The 10424-nt window shown below is 42.1% G+C and overlaps 1 long non-coding RNA gene across 1 annotated transcript; it reads right to left on the bottom strand.

Moving 5' to 3' along the window:
* Positions 1-1709: 1709 nt before the first annotated feature.
* LOC111091769 lies at positions 1710-5752 on the bottom strand. The gene is made up of 3 exons (XR_005376089.1): positions 5675-5752; positions 3239-3376; positions 1710-2084 (listed from the first exon to the last, which is right to left on the bottom strand). It is a non-coding gene; the product is annotated as an uncharacterized LOC111091769 (long non-coding RNA).
* Positions 5753-10424: the final 4672 nt, after the last annotated feature.

Here is a 10424-nt window from a genome sequence, read left to right as displayed (position 1 = left end):
ATCTCAGGGCCCTGAGTTAAAGCCCCACGTTGGGTGTGGAGTCTACTTTCTAAAAAATTAATTAAGTAATTAAATGAACACAACAATAAAAGAAATGTAAAAAAATAAAAGAATGGATTAAAACAAATAAGGCATTTCCTGGGATTTGCATATCAAAACAAAGCAAAGGAGAAGAAAAGAACTAATGATATATTTTTCAAAAAAAGCGATGAGTTGGGAATTTAAAATTAAAAAAGAAGTAAAACAGAGAAGACCTGAAAGTCGATTCTTTGGCAACAACTGTGATGATGTCTCTTAACTACTCCAGCCAAACCACCCATACATTCTCGTCTTATCTCCATTGTCCAGGAGAATCAGGGAGACACAGTTCTCAGTACACCCTCTCCCGTAAGAGTTCAGAGTTTTGAGCCCACCAGTAAGAGTGTCTCATTGTAGATTTGAAAGGCCAGGGAAAAACACAGAGAGAGGCCATTATGATTCCCTCCAGGAAGTTGCTGGCATCGGAAGGGATGAGTGAGTCAGAAGGAAGCTTCAGCTCATAGAGAAGAAAACACAGCAACGTGTGAATACCTCGCAGAGTAAATAGACTCCAACACACATGAAAAGAATGACCCCACACAAAGAGATTTATTCAGGAATGCAATTGTAGTGAAGTCCTTGGTAAGAAATTAATATACATCACAATGAAAACACTGGTTTGTCATTTCTGTTGATGCAAAAGTGACATAAGAAAAATTCCAACACCATACCTGATTAAAGAAAACCATTTTTATCAAATAGGAAGAAGTAAACACTCCTTACTGGGTGAGAACACACATGAAGTCAAAACCTGCCTCCTGCTTAATGGAGAAGAGCTGAGAGCAATCCTGGCCGATCAGGGCAGGGCAGGAAAGCATCTGCTGGCATCACTTCCTCGTCTCAGGAGTTACTAGTCAAACTAGACAGACAAAAGAGTGGAAAAAAATGTGAAACTAGGGACACCAGGGTGGCTCAGTGGTTGAACATCTGCCTTTGGCCCAGGGAGTGACCCTTGGGTCTTGGGATCGAGTCCCACATTGGGCTTCCTGCAGGGAGCCTGCTTTTCCCTATGTCTCACCTCTCTCTCTCTGAATAAATAAATAAAATCTTTTAAAAATATATGAAACTAGTAAGGAGGGGGTGAAGTGATCATTTACAGGTGTTATATATAACCCTATACTTAAACACCACGGAATTAAATGAAAAAACACCAGCTATTATATACAAATATGATAAATACTATAAAAACTATTAAACACAGGTCAGAAAGTGGTTGGCTTCATTAATATACCCAGACAAAAACACTGTTTAATATTTTTATCTTTCATTGAAATGAAAATATAATTTACAATAATGTCCTCCCAGAAGGGAGGTTAAATTTAGCAAGAAATATGCAGTATGTGTTGGGGAGAATTTTAAAAGTATACTTAAAAATTGTAGGCCACTCATAGGAGAGGAAATAGCAATTTTTTTTATTTAAAAGAACTTAAGAATTGACAAAAAGATTATAAACTACCCTATACATAAGCAGGACATGTCCAAATAATACATAAAAAAAGAAATTAAAGTGCCGAATAACATATGGAAAGATGCTTACCTTTACTAATAGTACAAAAAAATCAAAATAAAAGTAACAATGAGACAGGAGATGTCACAATCCACAAAAGTTTAATATAAAATCACATCCCAGATCGACAATATGGAGACACAAGAACTCACATTGCCACTGTTCCTGGCATTGTTATACCCATACCAAAGTCGGCAAAACATTTAGAGAACTTGAAAAGAGAAAATTCTCCCAAATTTTGAAAGTATATACATTACAACATACTTACAACCTTTGACCCAATCTTCACCTTAAAAATACCCAACATGCATGATATCTTGGGGTTGTGATTTTGAGCCCCACGTTGGGTATAGAGATTACTCACAAATAAAATATTTTATAACAATGTCAAACTTGCCTGATAAGCAAGGTGCTCACCAGGAACATCTCACAACCAGCTTGCTTGGGTGAGTCAGCCAGCAGTGGACCTCTCCCGCCGGGTACACAGCCTATTTCTGCCCTTGGGAAAGTCATTGATAAGAGTGGTCTGGACTCTGATTGTTCCTCCTTAAATCCTGCACTCCCCTTGTGCAAAACCACACAGAACGGGTATCAACCCTTGGAGAAGCTGATTATCAATCTGTGCAAAAGTATCTGACTCCAGAGGGCTCGGCCACGATGCCCCCCCCCAGAAGTGTGTGCCTCTGCACCTGCCATGGCCTCCAGCGAGCACCTCCCTGTGCAAGGGGGAGAGGGCCTCGCTTTTCTCCAAACTGATCCTTTCACCTTCAGAATCTGTTCTTGAGCCCTTCACAGTGCTAGGTCCGTCAGTTATCCTATACACCCTGCTTTGCACTTTCTCTCTACAAGTCCCCTTTGCCCACCAATATTTAAAATTACTAAGGTCTCTCCCTTAAAAAAAATGCAGAAAAAAATGACAGAATGTTCTCTTTAACCTCCCCGTTTCCCAAGCTACACAGCAGGTGCACTGGAAAGATACACCTACTTTCAGTGGCTCTATCCCTCTCTCTATTTTCCTGTCTCCCATTGACTGAAATCTAGCAATTGCCTCAACAGGCAACCAACACTGTTCTCTCTAGGGATGTTGATGGACACTCTTGCTGTAGCCAGTGGACTTTTCTGTTTTAACTTCTTGACTTCTCTGCAATACTAAAGAACAGTACATTCTGCTACCCCTTCAGCCATCTAAGCCATGGTTCTGCTTCTGGGACGATAGGATAGGTCTTGGGTGCCTCTTTCTCGTTCCCTTTTGTGGCCTCCTGTGTTTCTACGCTTCCCTTAGAAGTTAATTTCCCCCGAGGTCCTCCCCATGGGTGCTCTCCCTGTGCACTCCCACACATGCACCTGCTTTGTCTACCAAGCAAAAGCTGGTTGTTCCTGGAATGGCTAACATCAATGCATAATCATCTTTTGAGCTCTGACACTTAGAATTAATGTTCCATGTCTCCATCTGTAGACCCCAAATGTTCTATGGGTCACTCAAACTCAGTAGGTTCTACACTGAACTCTGCTTTATTCCTCAAACTTGTTTTTCTTCCAGTGTTTCCTATCTCAAAATAGGATACGTTGGCACAGACAATGCTGTGCTACACTGGTTTCTTTTCCAGCCTGATGCAAAGAAACACCATGTTGCCCAGGCCTCCCTGCACCTACGAGGGGATGGTATGACCGTGTTCTGGCAGAGAACCATGGACAGCAGCTTTATGGCTCCTTAGATTCCTAGTCCTGAGGTTTCCCTCATCACTCACATACTTCTTCTGGGGCCCAGAGGAAGAATTCTCCCAGGACATGCTGCAGGACAAAAGACACGGTTTGGTGGAGCGTCACTCTGCTGGCCTCAGACTGCACACTGAGTGCCAAATAAAGTAAAACTTCGTTGTGTTGAGCCCCTGCAGTGTTAGACGTGTTGTTACCGAAGCTTTGGTTCATTCTCCTGACTAATACAAACAGCATGTGAAAAACCCAAGAGACATCTGTAACTTCTCCCCTGACAGTGAGATTCTTTTTTTTTTTTAAGATTTTATTTATTTATTTATTTATTTATTTATTTATTTATTTATTTATTTATGAGACACACACAGAGAGAGAGAGAGGCAGAGACACAGGCAGAGGGAGAAGCAGGCTCCACGCAGGGAGCCCGATGTGGGACTTGATCCTGGGACTCCAGGATCACGCCCTGGGCCGAAGGCAGGCGCTAAACCGCTGAGCCACCCAGGGATCCCGTGACAGTGAGATTCAATTATTGCGGGGTCCTCTACTACCATTCATCCTCAGAGCAGGCTTCCAGGTCAAGCCATCATTTCCCATGGTCTGAACCCCTGCTGTCGCCACCTTCAGAATTGACCCTACCAATCAGCTTCCACACTGCAGCCAAAGTGGCCTTTCTAAGTGCAAATGTTTTCTCTCATATCTGAAATCCTTTCTTCAGTTCCTGTTCCTACAGGATACAAGTCTAAATCCTTAGCATAGACGGCCCTTAATTGTGTGTCCCTTGCTTATCTTGTCAGCCTTAAGTCCCATCAGCTCCCTTTTTCATTCTACATGTGAGCAGTCCTCAACAGCTTGGAATACCTCTAATTTTTATCCTCAGGCCTCCAGCCGTGTGCATATTCTAGTCTCTGCTGCAAATGCCCCCTTTCCCCTGCCTTTCTGATTCTACTTTATCCTGCCTGGTGGAGCCCATGGGTCACCTCTTCCAGAAACCCCTCTGTCCTCCTTACTACCCTCCTGTCATCTGAGCTACCTTGCCTTCCTAGGACCGTCCCACAAACTCGTAATAGCCTGTTGCCATGTCTCTCTCCCTCCATCTACTACTGAGCACATCTCCAGAGCAAACTGTGTATCTTCCATTGTGTTCTGAGTTCCTCCTGTTGTGCTGGGCACCCAGTAGCACAACATAAATGTCAATTGATTTAATAAATGAATAGTGTTTGCATTCTCTGCCTTTGTCGCTACTCAAAATCCCTCCTTTCCCTGCAAGGAACCCCAAAGTTCAACCCCCCTTGGATGCCCACCTCATTCTCCAGCCATCACTGCTCAAAGATCTTTCTAGTGCCCTTGACTTTTGTTTTTTTGTGTGTGTCATTTCATTATAACATATTGTTTTCCTCTATGTAGTAAGGCAACCTCCACATAGTGCTTTCCTTGTTATATCCATACAGAGTCTGCTAGGATTCTGTGCACTATAGGTCCTTTATGAATTTTATTTAAATTAAATGTTGGGGATTTCAACATCAGAATCACCAAGTTAGGGATAGAGGACTACACCAGTGTGGTCCAGTGCAGTGTTTCAGGAACCGTGCTAAGCTTTTTATACATTCTTAATTCCCACAACAAACTTGTGTGTAATTATAATTGATATTGCCCTTTTGTAAATTACAGAGATAGAATAATTCTCCAAAGTGTGCATCACTGATAAATGGTATGATGCTAACCACTATGCTATATACTCAGGAAGTGACATAATGGCAATGGGAGGATTTTTCTCTGTTAAAAAGATGGAGGGGGAGTATGTTTCCCTTTAGGTAATTCAGTTTATTTTATCCAAATATTAAAAGATATTTTGGGGGGGGCACCTAGGTAGCTCAGTGGTTGAGCATCTGTCTTCGGCTCAGGTGGTGATCCCAGGGTCCTGGGATCAAGTCCTGCACCAGGATCCCCATGGGGAGCCTGCTTCTCCCTCTGCCTATGTCTCTGCCTCTCTCTCTGTGTTACTCATGAATAAATAAATAAAATATTTTCAAAGAAGATATTTTTTGAGAATCTTAGTTAATTTGATTGAATTTTTGTGGATATATATGAAATATCTTGTGTGTATGTAAATATAGTGTATATGTACATGTATGTGAAATTTATGTATAAGATATAAATATACATTATGTAAGACACTTTAAGGTTTATATACACATATACACACACAAAATCTATAATGCATAATTAAGTCTGAAATAAACCAAATTTATTTCAAGGATCCAAAATATGTCAGGATGCTTAGACACGTAATTACACCTACTGAGTAGTTGTAACTCTCTGAAATGTTTGTTCCCTTCACTGATGTGGTTTTGATTCTAGGGGTGATCAGGCCATTACCTTTGCTCTCTCTTCACAGATGATGAATTGGATTAGCCTCTCCCTAAGTAGCCAAGGACTCACCTGGTGCTTTGAAGAACCCTTAGCAAGACCTTCTTGTTCTGTCTCCTTTGAGCTAATTATGAGATCTACAGACAATAAAGGGCCCCTTGCATTCTAGAACACCCATTTGTTGGTGCTGTCATGGCAGTGTTCTTTTCTGGATCACAGAGAAGTGGTGGTTGTTTTGTATAACCCTCTCAGGTTGGCAGGGACCTGTGTCTTAGCGCTGCCCCTGTGTGATCTGAAGACACTACAAGAAGAGGCTGGAGTCTTGAAAGCTGTGGCATGGCCCTTTATGCCCACTACCATGTGCCCCTACACAGTGAAACCCTTTGTTCCCCATGATCCAATGTGTGGCTGAGCCCAGTGTTGGGGAGGGCTGTGTGACAAAGGGGAAGCCAGCACAAAACAACAGATTATTGGGGCACCTGGGTGGTGCAGTCGGTTAAGCATCCAATTCTGGATATCAGCTCAGGAAATGATCTCAGGGTCATGAGATGGAGCCTTGGGTCGGCCTTGAAGCCTGCTGAAGATTCTCTCTCCCTCTTCTGAGGGCCCACCCCCTCACATCATGCACATGCATGTGCATGCATGAGCCCTCTGTCTGTCTCTCATACAGAAACAACAACAAAAAAAACAGATTATCAGAACCTCTCACAGAGATATTGTGGCTTAAATGACACATCCTAGGCTGTTCTGAGTAAAGTATGAACACCCAGCTCCCCAAGTCTGTATCTACTTAGGAATATTCTTAAATACCATTAATGTTTCTTAAATACCTTAAATATTCATTAAGGAAGAAAAAGAATAAGAATTCTTTGACGTAGAATAGAATAAGGATATTCTAATTCTTCTTTTTAACTTTAAAAAAATTATTTACTTATTTGAGAGAAAAAGTGCGTGAACATGAGTGGTGGTGGTGGAGGGGAGCAAGAGGGAAAAGTAGACTCCCCGCTGAGCAGGGAGCCTGATGTAGGGCTCAATCGCAGGACCTTGAGATCATTACTTGAGCTGAAGGCAGATGCTAAACTGTCTGAGCCACTCAGGTGCCCCAAGAATATTCTAAATCTTAAATACCTAAAATATTCATTGATAACATGATTGGGTACTTTTCTTCATGCTGGATGCTGGTGACAGAACCAAGATGACAGTTTGCTGCACCCCAATGCAGTGTGTTAGCTTCATCATCTCAGTGGCTTGATTTCCCACCCTCTGTACTGTGCCTTCACTTTCTTCTCCCACTGGCCATGTGACTTGCTTTGGCTGATGGCATTTAGCCACCAGTGTGTTGAGTCTCTCTAACTTCCACCACCACCATGAGCATGTGCCCAGGCCAGCCCACTGCCCACTGGAAGACAAGGAACATGCAGAGCAGAAAGGAGTCAATCCAGCCGAAGCCTTCCTCCATCAGCCACAGACATTTGACTCCTGATGTGAGCAAGGCAACTTGAGGCCAGAAAGAAACACCCAGCCAGGACTAGCCTAAATCACCAAACTGCAAACTTGTGAGGTAAATGTGTGCTAATTATTGAACTCACTTCATTTCAGTGTCATTGATTACTCAGCACCATTATAGCATAGATCACTAATTTAACTGAGAATGACTTTGGTGCACAGATTTCTTATCAGTTTATCTCAAGTCGGCATACAGTCCTTTCTCCATAAATTATTTTGCATAGAAATTGTATTTTCTTGTACATCTCACGCCATGGGAAACTCCTCAAAGATGCAGAGTGCATCCAATTCCCAGTCGCAGCCGTAGTGCTTGGCACACACTAGCTGTGTAAGATATTTGTGATAGGTAAACAAACTCACGAATGAAGGAGAGAGAGACAAGATGTTCTTGGCAAGCTGGCAATAGGAAGAGAACTGTCTTTCCCCGAGCTAGAAGAATAATGGCATCATTCTCCTTCAATTGTAGGTCAAGTAAGATGGAGCTGTCTGTCCCATTCCTGGCCTCCTAAGCAGAGGGGATGCTTCCTTCTTATGACTTGAGACTCCATAGCGACCTCAAAATGAATGTTAGAGGTTGTCTCTGCCTCAAGTCCCAAGACTACTTTCCCAGTTAACAATGAACTCTTGACTGTCAAAACCTGTGCTTCTGTTGAATCCCCTATGTCTGTTTTTGCTGTTCATCTCTCTCTGTGTCTCTCCATATCTCCCTTTTATTTTGGCAGTCTATGTGGATATTGTCTCTGACCAACTGACCTCAGTTTCACTCTTCTTTTACCCTGATTTTACTAGTCCTGTCCTCCATATAGAAGATACTTCTATCTGTTTTAGTGACATTAGTAAACCTTCTGTGGAAGCAAGAAGCATCAGACAAGGTGATTACCCAAGGCAACATGATAGAAGAGGGGATGGACAGCAAAAATTGGAATATGTCCAGGGCAGGAATGTGGCTACAGACAGGAAGAATATGGAGTCCAAAAGGCAAGGGGGCGGGCTTACAGAGGAGAGTGACCAGATTTGCAAACCATGGCATAGGGACAGCACAGCATAAGTCATGGCACTGTCATCTTTGTGTCTCCAGTCTACTCTCCATTTTAGAAGCTGACTTGTTCCCTTAAACTCCAGCCTTGGGTTTTGTCATCTGGAGATGGATTTCACATCAATTCCCATGCCACCTGGCTGTACAACCACAGCTGAATGGTTTTCTCTCCACTGTGTCACGCCTGTAGCAATACTTGGACCTAGGGTCAGGTCAAAGACAACTGCCCTTGGCCAGATGCTGCTGCCCAGCTTCCCTGTGTCTTCTACCCAGAGCCCTGTTCTCTGGCCAGCTCAGCTACCCTGGCTCTTAAATCCTTTCACCACACAGTTTGTTTTCTCATTGGCCTGTCTTGCTTCTAGTCAACTCAGCACACTTCACAGTCTGACTCTGAGCTATAGCTAAGAGGTAAATTCTCTGTCAATTCTTCCAAGAAAAAAAATTATATTGTTGAGGGAAAAGTCTATGAAACAGACTGGGTAATAGGTGAGTACTGATTAGTACTCAGTAGGTGAGTACTGACCGACTGAGTACTATAGTACTACCTCAGTACTCAGAGTAGTACTGAGCTCTGGGTAAAAGTCCCAAGTTTCTCCTTTTGCCTCAGCAACACAGTAAGACCTGAACCCTTTCTCTGTGTTTGTGTCTATCAGGAAATCGATAATTACACTTGCCAAATGTTAAAGTCAGCAGTCCATGGACAAGTTCTGGAGAGTTTGTCCTTTATTTTTCTATTAGAAAAAAAAGTCAAACTTACATAAAATAATTCACAATAGTAGAATGAATTCCATGTTCTTATCACCTAATTTGAACTATTACTAACATTTTCCCAATCTTGTTTCATCTCCCTCACTACATTGAAAGCAAGTATCAGACATCATGCCACACAATCTGATAACCTTGCCACCTTCTTAATGTTCCAAATAGATTGTTTTTTATAACTCAGCATTGGAGTGATGACTAGAAGTAAGGAGCAGAGTGGAAGATGTTACATTCATGTTACCCGTATTTTTTCCAAAAACCTCAAACATGAATACAGTGGATTATTTTTTCTACCTCTACAGTCAAAATAACTGAAGCACCAGCTGCATTTCCTTATTTTAAATCTTTATTCATTTCATTATGAAGAAAAAAGTTAGTACGGTTTTATGCTTGGCTCTAACAGATTTGGTAAACTGTATTTGGAAAGACCTATAAGGTGAATCTTTTAGCATAAAATCAAGACCATAAAATAAAGGTAAAACATACTCCATAAGCTTCTATCTCTAGATATCAAGGTGCTTACGTGCCCCAAGGCCTGTGTACAGAGTCAGAAGTTTGGGGCTCAGGTCCTAGGCCTGCTGGGTAAGGAGACATGGGCCTCATTACTTCACCTCAGTGGAGTCTGTGTTTGTATAAGCTGCTGGAACAGACTGCCCCAGATGGGGTGGCCTCAACCACAGACGTTAATTTTCTAGTGTACTGTAGGACAGAAGTCTGAAATCAGGATATCCCTTTGAGGCCTCTCTCCTTGACATGCAGACAGCCATCTTCTCCCTGTGTGTTCACAGGGTTTTCCCTCTGTGTGCCTGGATCCCTATCATTTTTTCTTCAAAGGAGACCAGTCAGATTGCACTGGGCCCATCCACATGACCTCATTTTACCTTAATGACCTCTTTGAAGGCCCTCTCTTCAAATGCAGTCACATTCTGAGGTACTAGGCTTCAACATATGAATTTTTTTCGGGGGGACACAACACGAGTTAACCCATAACAGTGTCCCAGTTGAATGAGTTGTCACAAAGGTGAATGAGATAACGTTCACAAAAGTTACTATAAGCTGTAAAGCACTATATAGAATGTGTTTATCATTTGGTCATATGCATTTTTTAATCCACCAGAATTTAATTATGGGATTCAACTATATTCTGTGATGAGCTAGCTGAATGTAGAATCCTCATGTTTTAAAAGTTCATCATATTAAAGAGAATCATAATTAACACATACTAAATGAAAAGCGTGTGTGCATGTATGAGAGAATGTGCGTATGTATGAGAGAGTGTATGAAAGAGAGTGTGTGTGAGAGTGAGAGTGTGAGAGTATGTGAGAAAGAGAATGTATGAGAATGTGTGTGAGAGTGCATGAGGGAAGAGGATATATGTATGTGAGAGTGTATGTGAGAGAGTGTGTGAGAGAGTGTGTGAGTGGGAGAGACAGACAGAAAAAGAGAAGAGGGCAT

This window comes from Canis lupus, chromosome 22 (genome assembly GCF_011100685.1).
Source record: "Canis lupus familiaris isolate Mischka breed German Shepherd chromosome 22, alternate assembly UU_Cfam_GSD_1.0, whole genome shotgun sequence".
NCBI lineage: Eukaryota > Metazoa > Chordata > Mammalia > Carnivora > Canidae > Canis > Canis lupus.
This window is presented reverse-complemented; position numbering and strand designations above follow the sequence as displayed.